The following is a 14886-nucleotide window of genomic DNA, read 5'->3' as shown; positions in this document are numbered from 1 at the left end:
AACTTTTCATACTTCTTCTCTCTATATAATTCTCCATTTTCCTTCAGTTTCTCTTATTTTCTCGGTAGCCAAACATGTCTTGTGAGATCAAATCTCCAAGCATGAGTGGCTAAATCTCGTTTTTCTCGGAGGAGGGAGGATCTAGAGGCAAGATCTATGGTGAATTAGAGAATTGAGCCTGAATTGTAAAGGTAATTAGATCCAATTGATTGATTAATTGAAATTTGGGGATTTTTCTCTTCAAATTGTCTTGAATGATTACTACAATGCAAGCTAGGTAGATTCATCAAATTCTTAATGCTAGATTTGATGAAATTGAATAGTTGCATTGTGTGAATCATTGGAAGATAGTTTAAGATGAATTGAATTTATGATTCAAATTGATCTCTTGGATTAGATTACCTAATTTTAAGAGAAATTAGATCTAGATCTAAAGCTAAATCAAAAATCGGTTTAGATGAAAATTTAGGTTTTCAATCTAACTTGATGAGAATTAGATCTCAACACCTATTCACCATGGAAATTGCTCTCTAGAAAATCCTAACTCCGAGAATCTCACATCTTATAAATTTTCTTCTCTTTTACGCTTCATTTTCAATTCAATTTGAATACATTGCTATCTTGAGATTTTATCATGCAATTTCAAGTAAATTCCATTTGATCACCATCATTTCTCATCATCTCGTTCAAGCCTTAATTACCGAGAATAATCCATCCTTGTGGACGATACCTAAATACCACTATACTACGGTAGTTTGTACTAAAACCATTTTTGATCGGGTACAAATTGCTATAGAATAGTGAATTAGGTTATAAATTTTGTTTTGATCCAATAAATGACAAAATCCGAGCGATAAAAAATGGCGCCGTTGCCGGGGATGGTGCCAAGGTGATTGAGGCATTTTCTTTGGTGAGGATTTACCCTTGTGATCCACATCACAAGATTGGTGAAGTTATTTTTACCAATTCTCCACTTTCATCTTATTTTTCTTCCAGATTTCATTTTTTTTTTTTTCTCTTTTGTTTTTTTTGTGTTTTGGTTTTCTTTTGTTGCTGTGTAGGTGAACCCTTGTATGCTCCATTGGGAACGAAATTCTAAGGGAGGTTGGAAAGAACTAATTCATCTACTCAAGTGCTGAATATTGGAATTGCTACAAATACAATGGAACCTCAAGGTGAAGATCAATTAAGTCAACATGGTCCAAATGAAGAAAATTTCCATTTGTATCGATCTATGAGGGACCATATGCATCCACCGAGAATGAGTGCACCATCATGCATTGTTCCTCCTAGTGAGCAAATGATCATCCGTCCTTATTTGGTACCACTTCTTCCTCAATTCCATGGAATGGAGAATGAGAATCCTTACACTCACATAAAGGATTTTGAAGAAGTATGTCATACTTTTCAAGAAGGGGCTGCATCAATTGATCTTATGAGGCTTAAATTGTTTCCTTTCACTCTCAAGGACAAGGCAAAAGTGTGGCTGAATTCTTTGAGACCGCGAAGTGTCGCTCATGGCCTGAACTACAAGCTGAATTTTTGAAGAAGTTTTTTCCAGCTCATCGTACTAGTGGACTGAAGAGACAAATTTCCAATTTTGTGGCCATGGAGAATGAAAAATTTTATGCTTGTTGGGAGAGATATATGGAGGCTGTCAATGCTTGTCCTCATCATGGTTTTGACACTTGGATGTTGGTAAGCTACTTTTATGAAGGTATGTCACCGGCTATGAAACAATTGCTAGAAACCATGTGTGGAGGAACTTTATGAGCAAGAGTCCTGATGAAGCTATGGATTTTCTAAACTATGTGGCTGAAATATCTAGATCATGGGATGAACCTCATGGAAAAGACTCCAGCAAAGTCAAGCCCCAAAACAATGCTAAAGGGGGAATGTACACTTTGAATGAAGATGTAGATGTGCAAGTAAAAATGACAACTCTATCAAGGAGATTGGAAGAACTTGAAGCAAGAGGAGCTAATGAAATCAAAGTGGTTAATGATGTTCCAATGCAAATTGCTCAATGCTCCATATGTCAATCCGGTGAACATCTAGTGAGCGAATGCCCCACCATACCAGCTGTTAGAGAAATGTTTATGGAGCAAGCTAATGTTGTTGGATTTGTTAAACACTCCAACAATTCTCCATTTCAAACACTTATAATCCGGGGTGGAGGAATCATCCAAATCTATCTTGGAAGAGTGGACAAGGACAATTTTCTTCTAACATGCAAACTTCTCAACCTCAAGCTTCACCGGTAGAACAAGCTATAGTGAATTTGAGTAAAGTGATGGGTGACTTCATTGGAGATCAAAAGAGTATCAATACTCAATTAAATCAAAGGATGGATCATGTGGAGACATCTTTCAATCAGAAATTTGATAGCTTGCAAACCAATCTCACACAAAAATTTGATAATATGCAGCTTGCTATTTCCAAACTCACAAGTATGCATACGGTGCAAGAAAAAGGAAAATTCCCTTCACAACCCCAACAAAATCCAAGGGGAGTTCATGAAATTGGAGAAAAAAATGAAAATTTGGCTAAGGTAGATGAAGTGAAGGCAATCATTACCTTAAGAGGTGGAAAACAAGTTGATCAACCTATGCCAAAACCAAAAGAGAATAAAGGAGGGGAACAAGAAGAGAATGTGAAAGAACAAGAAAAAGAGAAAGAGGTGAATGAAGATGATGGACCAAAGCAAGATGAGGTTGTCAATGAAGAGGTTAAGAAGAAAGATAAGCTCTTATCTCCACCTTTTCCAAAAGCTCTTCAATCAAGGAAGGTGGTAAATAATGCAACCGAGATTTTTGAAGTTCTCAAGCAAGTCAAAGTTAACATACCACTCCTAGACATGATCAAGCAAGTTCCTCCCTATGCCAAGTTCCTCAAAGATTTATGTACAATGAAGAGGGGGCTGAACATCAACAAGAAAGCTTTCTTAACTGAACAAGTTAGTGCAATCATCCAATGTAAGACTCCAATCAAATATAAAGATCCAGGGTGTCCTACCATTTCGGTGAATATTGGAGATACATATGTAGAGAAAGCTCTTCTTGACTTGGGTGCAAGTGTAAATCTTCTTCCCTATTCGGTGTACAAGCAATTGGGGCTAGGGGAACTCAAGCCTACTTCTATCACATTATCTTTGGCAGATAGGTCAATTAAAATTCCAAGAGGAATGATTGAAGACGTATTGGTTCAAGTGGATAAATTTTACTATCCGGTTGATTTTATTGTCCTTGATACGGAGCCAATAGCAAGAGAACCTAATCATGTTCCAATCATTCTTGGAAGACCTTTCTTAGCCACAAAAATGCATTAATAAATTGCCGAAATGGGGTAATGCAGCTCACTTTTGGAATATGACTCTTGAGCTGAATATTTTTCATCTATGCAAGAGACATCCAAATCAAGATGAGGATGAACAAGAAGAAGCTTGCTTGATTGATACTCTTATAGAAGAACATGTGGAAAGAATAAGGGAGGAAGAGATGGAGAAGGCTTATGAAGAATTTGAAGAAATTGAGCAAGAAGAAAAAATTGAGAAGCTAATGAAATTACCTCCATTAATCATCCAATGCAATGGAAAGCAAAAGAAAAGCCTTTATCTCTAACCAATGATGAAGAAGAAAAGAAGGAAGGATCACCTAAGCTCGATCTCAAGCCCTTGCCAAGTGATTTAAAATATGCATACCTTGAGGAAGATAAGTTTCCAGTGGTGATCTCTTCAAAATTATCATGCCAACAAGAAGCTAGCTTGTTGGAAGTTCTAAGAAAATGCAAAGAAGCTATTGGTTGGTCCATTTCTGATCTTAAGGGGATAAGTCCTTTGGTATGCACTCACCACATTTATTTGGAGGAAAATGCTAAGCCAATTCGTCAACCTCAAAGGCGATTGAATCCTCACATGCAAGAGGTTGTTCGAAATGAGGTACTTAAGCTGTTACAAGCTGGAATTATCTACTCTATTTCGGATAGCACTTGGGTGAGTCCTACTCAAGTTGTACCTAAAAAGTCGGGAGTGACCGTGGTACAAAATGAAAAGGGAGAATCTATTCCTACAAGATTGACCACGGGATGGAGAGTGTGTATTAACTATCGAAAGCTGAATGCTGTCACAAGAAAGGATCATTTTCCTCTTCCATTCATGGACCAAGTATTGGAGAGGGTCTCAGGACATCCTTATTATTGTTTTCTTGATGGTTACTCTGGTTATTTTCAGATTGAGATTGCCTTGGAAGATCAAGAGAAGACAACATTCACTTGCCCTTTTGGTACCTATGCATATAGGAGAATGCCATTTGGTTTATGCAATGCTCCCGCAACTTTTCAAAGATGCATGCTAAGTATCTTTAGTGACATGGTGGAGAGAATCATGGAAGTTTTCATGGATGACCTTACCATCTATGGTGAGGATTTTGGAGATTGCCTCTCAAATTTGGAAACAATACTTCAAAGGTGCATTGAGAAAAATTTAGTGCTAAATTGGGAGAAATGCCACTTTATGGTAGAAAAAGGCATTGTCTTAGGTCATGTTATCTCAAGGAAATGGATCGAAGTGGATAAAGCAAAGATAGAGATAATTGTGAATCTACCACCACCAACAAATGTTAAAGAAGTTAGACAATTCCTTGGTCATGCAGGTTTTTATAGACGTTTCATCAAGGATTTCTCTAAGTTAGCAAGACCTATGTGTGCCTTACTTGCTAAGGATGCCAAATTCAAATGGGATCAAAATTGTCAACATTGCTTTGAAGAGTTGAAGAGACTATTGACCACTGCACCTATTGTGAGAAGACCAAATTGGGACCTGCCTTTTGAAGTTATGTGTGATGCAAGTGATCAAGCAATGGGAGCAATTCTAGGGCAAAGAGATGAGGGGAAACCTTATGTTATCTACTATGCAAGTAAAACTCTTAATGAGGCACAAAAGAACTACACCACCACTGAAAAAGAGTTGCTTGCGGTTGTCTTTGCATTAGACAAGTTTAGAGCATATCTTGTTGGAGCTCCTATAGTGATCTTCACCGACCATTCAGCTTTGAAATATTTAGTCAACAAGAAAGACTCTAAAGCAAGGCTAATTCCTTGGATTTTACTTCTTCAAGAATTCAATCTTGAAATAAAGGATAAGAAAGGTGTAGAGAATGTGGTAGCTGACCACCTATCCCGAATTTCTGTGGAACACATTCCGGAAAGCCCCCCCATCAATGAAGAATTTCCTGATGATGCTCTTTTGAAAGTAGACACCAATCCATGGTATGCTCATATTGCAAATTATCTAGTCACTAGAGAACTACCTAAGGAATGGACTATTCAAGAGAAAAGATTTTTCTTATCCAAGGTGCATGCATACTATTGGGAGGAACCATTTTTGTACAAGTATTGTGCTGATCAACTCATTAGGAAGTGTGTACCGGAAGAAGAACAACAAGGAATTCTTATGCAATGCCATGCTTATGCTTGTGGAGGCCATTTCTCCACTCAAAAGACAGCTTTGAAGGTTCTCCAATCAGGTTTTTATTGGCCTACTGTATTTAAAGATGCACATGAAGTTTGTAAGTCTTGTGACAAGTGTCAAAGGCTTGGAAAATTGACAAAGAGACACATGATGCCACTTAATCCTATATTGGTAGTGGAATTATTTGATATATGGGGGATTGATTTCATGGGACCGTTTCCACTCTCTTTTGGATACTCCTATATCCTGGTAGCAGTTGACTATGTGTCAAAATGGGTGGAAGCAATAGCTTGTAAGCATAATGATCACAAAGTGGTTGTTAAATTTCTCAAGGAAAATATATTCACAAGGTTTGGGGTGCCAAAGGCCATTATTAGTGATGGAGGTACTCACTTTTGCAACAAGATATTCAGTAACCTTCTCGCTAAATATGGAGTGAAACACAAAGTAGCCACACCTTACCATCCACAAACAAGCGGACAAGTGGAGTTAGCTAACCGTGAGATCAAGAACATCCTGATGAAAGTGGTGAATGCAAATCGCAAGGATTGGGCACTAAGACTTCAAGATGCACTTTGGGCTTACCGAACTGCCTACAAAACAATTCTTGGAATGTCACCATATAGGTTGGTTTTTGGTAAGGCATGTCATCTACCAGTGGAAATGGAGTATAAAGCATGGTGGGCCATAAAGAAATTGAATTTTGATATGCAAAGAGTTGGGTTGAAGAGATTCCTAGATTTGAATGAGTTAGAAGAAATGAGGAACGAAGCCTACATGAATTCAAAAATTTCTAAGGACAAACTCAAAAGATGGCATGATCAAATTGTCCTTAGAAAAGAGTTTCAAGAGGGACAAAAGGTGCTCCTATATGATTCAAAATTGCACATCTTTCCGGGAAAGCTCAAATCTCGATGGAATGGCCCATACTTGGTTCATAAAGCGTATTCGAATGGGGTAGTCGAAATTACTAATCCAAAGAATGGATGTATCTTCAAAGTTAATGGACATCGGCTTAAACCATATATGGAACCTATGGTGCAAGAGAAGGAGGAGTTGTACCTTCTTGACCCGTCCATAAATTGAGCATTCCAGGTTTGGTGGGCTTAGTCTTCTAAAAGACTAACTAGCCCAATGATCTTGCAAATCTTTTTCTTTGATTTTTTGTTTTGTTTTGCTTGTGTGTTTTTATTTTTATTTTTTTTAGTTTTTTTTAGTCATTATAAATGATCCCTTTTTAATCATATCAGTTGTGTTTTGAAGGATTTTCCGGATGGATGGAATGCATAAGGCAAAGGGAGAAGGAGTTTTAATGGCCCAACACTAGTGTGCATATTCATGCCAAAAACAGGGGAGTCTTCATGCCAAAAACAGGGGAGTCTTCATGCCAAAACAGAGGAGTTTCCATAGCTTTGGAAATGTGCAAAACGAGTCTCTGTCCCAGTTCGCATGATCATGCGGAATTTTCGCATGACTGTGCGAAACTGATAAGGGTGGTGCAAAATTTTTTAACCCTCTGGACCATTTCGCATAACTATGCGAACATTTCGCATGACCATGCGAAATCCAACTTAAGCACTGCAGCAAAATGAACCCTCTGGACCACTTCGCACACTTATGCGAAAATTTTGCATATCCCGATGGGAAATCAAAACCATTTTTGATCGCTCGGATTTTGTCGTTTATTGGATCAAAACAAAATTTATAACCTAATTCACTATTCTATAGCAATTTGTACCCGATCAAAAATGGTTTTAGTACAAACTACCGTAGTATAGTGGTATTTAGGTATCGTCCACAAGGATGGATTATTCTCGGTAATTAAGGCTTGAACGAGATGATGAGAAATGATGGTGATCAAATGGAATTTACTTGAAATTGCATGATAAAATCTCAAGATAGCAATGTATTCAAATTGAATTGAAAATGAAGCGTAAAAGAGAAGAAAAATTATAAGATGTGAGATTCTCGGAGTTAGGATTTTCTAGAGAGCAATTTCCATGGTGAATAGGTGTTGAGATCTAATTCTCATCAAGTTAGATTGAAAACCTAAATTTTCATCTAAACCGATTTTTGATTTAGCTTTAGATCTAGATCTAATTTCTCTTAAAATTAGGTAATCTAATCCAAGAGATCAATTTGAATCATAAATTCAATTCATCTTAAACTATCTTCCAATGATTCACACAATGCAACTATTCAATTTCATCAAATCTAGCATTAAGAATTTGATGAATCTACCTAGCTTGCATTGTAGTAATCATTCAAGACAATTTGAAGAGAAAAATCCCCAAATTTCAATTAATCAATCAATTGGATCTAATTACCTTTACAATTCAGGCTCAATTCTCTAATTCACCATAGATCTTGCCTCTAGATCCTCCCTCCTCCGAGAAAAACGAGATTTAGCCACTCATGCTTGGAGATTTGATCTCACAAGACATGTTTGGCTACCGAGAAAATAAGAGAAACTGAAGGAAAATGGAGAATTATATAGAGAGAAGAAGTATGAAAAGTTATACAATTAGAAAAATGTATCAAAAAGTCCTTCAATGAGTTAATCCCGTTTCTATTTATAGGCCAAGGTAAAAATGACACTTGGCAACATTCTAGAGGTCTTCCGGATGCTTCTTCATCAAGGAAGCTGGAGGAAATGAATTTTCGCACGAGCCCTAGCAATCTCGCATGATGGTGCGAAGTGGAGAATGCAACAGCTTCCTTTTCGTTCTTCTGGAGCGTTTCGCATGACTGTGCGAAAATTTCGCATGGTCATGCGAAATTACTTCCTCAAAATTTCCTCTTATGCTGCAGCCACCTCCCTTCTGTCTCATTTCGCATGACTGTGCGAAAATTTCGCATGGTCATGCGAAACCGACAATTATGCTATTCCGGCTCCTCTTTACAACTTCTCTCATTTCTTCATGTTTAATCCATCTCCACCACCTTCAATTAAGCTTCAAAGCTTGGTTCAAGTGCATTTCCTCTTCCTCATGACCACATTATGTACCCTCCTCCATTCATTTTCCATTTGTCACTCCATGCTTCAAAAATCACCTTAAAATATCTCCAAAACTCAACAAAAACCATTAGTATCACTTGCAAGGGTAGTAATGTATTACTTGGGCAAATTAGGCATAATTACTACTCAAAAGGTGTAAAACACATGAAAGTTAGTATCTAAAATATGTGGTTTTTGAGTAGTAATCATTCCCCCCAACCAACACATTGCTAGTCCCTTAGCAATGGTATAACAAAAAGAAAAAGAATATTACTCAAAAGAAAATCTTAAACTCATTTGGACAATGTGTTTGAAAATCCCATAGCACAAATGGTCAAAAATAAAACACACCTCACCATCCATAGGTGTCATCAAAATCTCAAGATTTTGAATCATATAGGAGCACCTTTTGTCCCTCTTGAAACTCTTTTCTAAGGACAATTTGATCATGCCATCTTTTGAGTTTGTCCTTAGAAATTTTTGAATTCATGTAGGCTTCGTTCCTCATTTCTTCTAACTCATTCAAATCTAGGAATCTCTTCAACCCAACTCTTTGCATATCAAAATTCAATTTCTTTATGGCCCACCATGCTTTATACTCCATTTCCACTGGTAGATGACATGCCTTACCAAAAACCAACCTATATGGTGACATTCCAAGAATTGTTTTGTAGGCAGTTCGGTAAGCCCAAAGTGCATCTTGAAGTCTTAGTGCCCAATCCTTGCGATTTGCATTCACCACTTTCATCAGGATGTTCTTGATCTCACGGTTAGCTAACTCCACTTGTCCGCTTGTTTGTGGATGGTAAGGTGTGGCTACTTTGTGTTTCACTCCATATTTAGCGAGAAGGTTACTGAATATCTTGTTGCAAAAGTGAGTACCTCCATCACTAATAATGGCCTTTGGCACCCCAAACCTTGTGAATATATTTTCCTTGAGAAATTTAACAACCACTTTGTGATCATTATGCTTACAAGCTATTGCTTCCACCCATTTTGACACATAGTCAACTGCTACCAGGATATAGGAGTATCCAAAAGAGAGTGGAAACGGTCCCATGAAATCAATCCCCCATATATCAAATAATTCCACTACCAATATAGGATTAAGTGGCATCATGTGTCTCTTTGTCAATTTTCCAAGCCTTTGACACTTGTCACAAGACTTACAAACTTCATGTGCATCTTTAAATACAGTAGGCCAATAAAAACCTGATTGGAGAACCTTCAAAGCTGTCTTTTGAGTGGAGAAATGGCCTCCACAAGCATAAGCATGGCATTGCATAAGAATTCCTTGTTGTTCTTCTTCCGGTACACACTTCCTAATGAGTTGATCAGCACAATACTTGTACAAAAATGGTTCCTCCCAATAGTATGCATGCACCTTGGATAAGAAAAATCTTTTCTCTTGAATAGTCCATTCCTTAGGTAGTTCTCTAGTGACTAGATAATTTGCAATATGAGCATACCATGGATTGGTGTCTACTTTCAAAAGAGCATCATCAGGAAATTCTTCATTGATGGGGGGGCTTTCCGGAATGTGTTCCACAGAAATTCGGGATAGGTGGTCAGCTACCACATTCTCTACACCTTTCTTATCCTTTATTTCAAGATTGAATTCTTGAAGAAGTAAAATCCAAGGAATTAGCCTTGCTTTAGAGTCTTTCTTGTTGACTAAATATTTCAAAGCTGAATGGTCGGTGAAGATCACTATAGGAGCTCCAACAAGATATGCTCTAAACTTGTCTAATGCAAAGACAACCGCAAGCAACTCTTTTTCAGTGGTGGTGTAGTTATTTTGTGCCTCATTAAGAGTTTTACTTGCATAGTAGATAACATAAGGTTTCCCCTCATCTCTTTGCCCTAGAATTGCTCCCATTGCTTGATCACTTGCATCACACATAACTTCAAAAGGCAGGTCCCAATTTGGTCTTCTCATAATAGGTGCAGTGGTCAATAGTCTCTTCAACTCTTCAAAGCAATGTTGACAATTTTGATCCCATTTGAATTTGGCATCCTTAGCAAGTAAGGCACACATAGGTCTTGCTAACTTAGAGAAATCCTTGATGAAACGTCTATAAAAACCTGCATGACCAAGGAATTGTCTAACTTCTTTAACATTTGTTGGTGGTGGTAGATTCACAATTATCTCTATCTTTGCTTTATCCACTTCGATCCATTTCCTTGAGATAACATGACCTAAGACAATGCCTTTTTCTACCATAAAGTGGCATTTCTCCCAATTTAGCACTAAATTTTTCTCAATGCACCTTTGAAGTATTGTTTCCAAATTTGAGAGGCAATCTCCAAAATCCTCACCATAGATGGTAAGGTCATCCATGAAAACTTCCATGATTCTCTCCACCATGTCACTAAAGATACTTAGCATGCATCTTTGAAAAGTTGCGGGAGCATTGCATAAACCAAATGGCATTCTCCTATATGCATAGGTACCAAAAGGGCAAGTGAATGTTGTCTTCTCTTGATCTTCCAAGGCAATCTCAATCTGAAAATAACCAGAGTAACCATCAAGAAAACAATAATAAGGATGTCCCGAGACCCTCTCCAATACTTGGTCCATGAATGGAAGAGGAAAATGATCATTTCTTGTGACAGCATTCAGTTTTCGATAGTCAATACACACTCTCCATCCCGTGGTCAATCTTGTAGGAATAGATTCTCCCTTTTCATTTTGTACCACGGTCACTCCGGACTTTTTAGGTACAACTTGAGTAGGACTCACCCAAGTGCTATCCGAAATAGAGTAGATAATTCCAGCTTGTAACAGCTTAAGTACCTCATTTCGAACAACCTCTTGCATGTGAGGATTCAATCGCCTTTGAGGTTGACGAATTGGCTTAGCATTTTCCTCCAAATAAATGTGGTGAGTGCATACCAAAGGACTTATCCCCTTAAGGTCAGAAATGGACCAACCAATAGCTTCTTTGCATTTTCTTAGAACTTCCAACAAGCTAGCTTCTTGTTGGCATGATAATTTTGAAGAGATCACCACTGGAAACTTATCTTCCTCAAGGTATGCATATTTTAAATCACTTGGCAAGGGCTTGAGATCGAGCTTAGGTGATCCTTCCTTCTTTTCTTCTTCATCATTGGTTAGAGATAAAGGCTTTTCTTTTGCTTTCCATTGCATTGGATGATTAATGGAGGTAATTTCATTAGCTTCTTCAATTTTTTCTTCTTGCTCAATTTCTTCAAATTCTTCATAAGCCTTCTCCATCTCTTCCTCCCTTATTCTTTCCACATGTTCTTCTATAAGAGTATCAATCAAGCAAGCTTCTTCTTGTTCATCCTCATCTTGATTTGGATGTCTCTTGCATAGATGAAAAATATTCAGCTCAAGAGTCATATTTCCAAAAGTGAGCTGCATTACCCCATTTCGGCAATTTATTAATGCATTTGTTGTGGCTAAGAAAGGTCTTCCAAGAATGATTGGAACATGATTAGGTTCTCTTGCTATTGGCTCCGTATCAAGGACAATAAAATCAACCGGATAGTAAAATTTATCCACTTGAACCAATACGTCTTCAATCATTCCTCTTGGAATTTTAATTGACCTATCTGCCAAAGATAATGTGATAGAAGTAGGCTTGAGTTCCCCTAGCCCCAATTGCTTGTACACCGAATAGGGAAGAAGATTTACACTTGCACCCAAGTCAAGAAGAGCTTTCTCTACATATGTATCTCCAATATTCACCGAAATGGTAGGACACCCTGGATCTTTATATTTGATTGGAGTCTTACATTGGATGATTGCACTAACTTGTTCAGTTAAGAAAGCTTTCTTGTTGATGTTCAGCCCCCTCTTCATTGTACATAAATCTTTGAGGAACTTGGCATAGGGAGGAACTTGCTTGATCATGTCTAGGAGTGGTATGTTAACTTTGACTTGCTTGAGAACTTCAAAAATCTCGGTTGCATTATTTACCACCTTCCTTGATTGAAGAGCTTTTGGAAAAGGTGGAGATAAGAGCTTATCTTTCTTCTTAACCTCTTCATTGACAACCTCATCTTGCTTTGGTCCATCATCTTCATTCACCTCTTTCTCTTTTTCTTGTTCTTTCACATTCTCTTCTTGTTCCCCTCCTTTATTCTCTTTTGGTTTTGGCATAGGTTGATCAACTTGTTTTCCACCTCTTAAGGTAATGATTGCCTTCACTTCATCTACCTTAGCCAAATTTTCATTTTTTTCTCCAATTTCATGAACTCCCCTTGGATTTTGTTGGGGTTGTGAAGGGAATTTTCCTTTTTCTTGCACCGTATGCATACTTGTGAGTTTGGAAATAGCAAGCTGCATATTATCAAATTTTTGTGTGAGATTGGTTTGCAAGCTATCAAATTTCTGATTGAAAGATGTCTCCACATGATCCATCCTTTGATTTAATTGAGTATTGATACTCTTTTGATCTCCAATGAAGTCACCCATCACTTTACTCAAATTCACTATAGCTTGTTCTACCGGTGAAGCTTGAGGTTGAGAAGTTTGCATGTTAGAAGAAAATTGTCCTTGTCCACTCTTCCAAGATAGATTTGGATGATTCCTCCACCCCGGATTATAAGTGTTTGAGAATGGAGAATTGTTGGAGTGTTTAACAAATCCAACAACATTAGCTTGCTCCATAAACATTTCTCTAACAGCTGGTATGGTGGGGCATTCGCTCACTAGATGTTCACCGGATTGACATATGGAGCATTGAGCAATTTGCATTGGAACATCATTAACCACTTTGATTTCATTAGCTCCTCTTGCTTCAAGTTCTTCCAATCTCCTTGATAGAGTTGCCATTTTTACTTGCACATCTACATCTTCATTCAAAGTGTACATTCCCCCTTTAGCATTGTTTTGGGGCTTGACTTTGCTGGAGTCTTTTCCATGAGGTTCATCCCATGATCTAGATATTTCAGCCACATAGTTTAGAAAATCCATAGCTTCATCAGGACTCTTGCTCATAAAGTCTCCTCCACACATGGTTTCTAGCAATTGTTTCATAGCCGGTGACATACCTTCATAAAAGTAGCTTACCAACATCCAAGTGTCAAAACCATGATGAGGACAAGCATTGACAGCCTCCATATATCTCTCCCAACAAGCATAAAATTTTTCATTCTCCATGGCCACAAAATTGGAAATTTGTCTCTTCAGTCCACTAGTACGATGAGCTGGAAAAAACTTCTTCAAAAATTCAGCTTGTAGTTCAGGCCATGAGCGGACACTTCGCGGTCTCAAAGAATTCAGCCACACTTTTGCCTTGTCCTTGAGAGTGAAAGGAAACAATTTAAGCCTCATAAGATCAATTGATGCAGCCCCTTCTTGAAAAGTATGACATACTTCTTCAAAATCCTTTATGTGAGTGTAAGGATTCTCATTCTCCATTCCATGGAATTGAGGAAGAAGTGGTACCAAATAAGGACGGATGATCATTTGCTCACTAGGAGGAACAATGCATGATGGTGCACTCATTCTCGGTGGATGCATATGGTCCCTCATAGATCGATACAAATGGAAATTTTCTTCATTTGGACCATGTTGACTTAATTGATCTTCACCTTGAGGTTCCATTGTATTTGTAGCAATTCCAATATTCAGCACTTGAGTAGATGAATTAGTTCTTTCCAACCTCCCCTTAGAATTTCGTTCCCAATGGAGCATACAAGGGTTCACCTACACAGCAACAAAAGAAAACCAAAACACAAAAAAAACAAAAGAGAAAAAAAAAAAAAAAATGAAATCTGGAAGAAAAATAAGATGAAAGTGGAGAATTGGTAAAAAGAACTTCACCAATCTTGTGATGTGGATCACAAGGGTTAATCCTCACCAAAGAAAATGCCTCAATCACCTTGGCACCATCCCCGGCAACGGCGCCATTTTTGATCAAAACGAAAATCCTTAGACATTGAGGAGGAATTTGTGGTGATGAATGATGGAAATGGTGAAGACACCGATCCCGAATCACCTCCGGGATTTTCCCTCTCTAAACCTCCCATTTCTGGACATCGAAATCCGAGGAACGCCGCAAGATCTTCAATGGATAAAGGAAAATCAAAGATGGTTGCTACTCCTGGAAAATTACCGGTGAAGAGAACACGAAGCGTCAGAGCTCGAACTCGTTCAAATTTTCCGACATCTCCTGCTACTCCTTCAGAGCAACATGCTGTAGTTCAGTCCACTGTTGCTAAAGCCCCTGCTCCTACTCCGGTTACAAAATCTGCACCTCCACCAAGCCGACCACCTCAGTTCCACTTCACGAAAGCACCGAAGAAGAAATTAGCCACTGGTGCAAGGGAGGACTGCTCAGATAGAAAATTTCATGAAGAATGTTACTATGATTTCAAGGCTTTTGCTGCATCCTCTCTTACTAAATTCTCCACGGAGCTTTGTTGTCGATATTTTTTGGAGCCATTC

Source organism: Vitis riparia, chromosome 12, assembly GCF_004353265.1.
Source record: "Vitis riparia cultivar Riparia Gloire de Montpellier isolate 1030 chromosome 12, EGFV_Vit.rip_1.0, whole genome shotgun sequence".
NCBI classification, from domain to species: domain Eukaryota; kingdom Viridiplantae; phylum Streptophyta; class Magnoliopsida; order Vitales; family Vitaceae; genus Vitis; species Vitis riparia.
The sequence above is the reverse complement of the archived record's forward strand: the minus strand, read 5'-3'. Positions refer to the sequence as shown.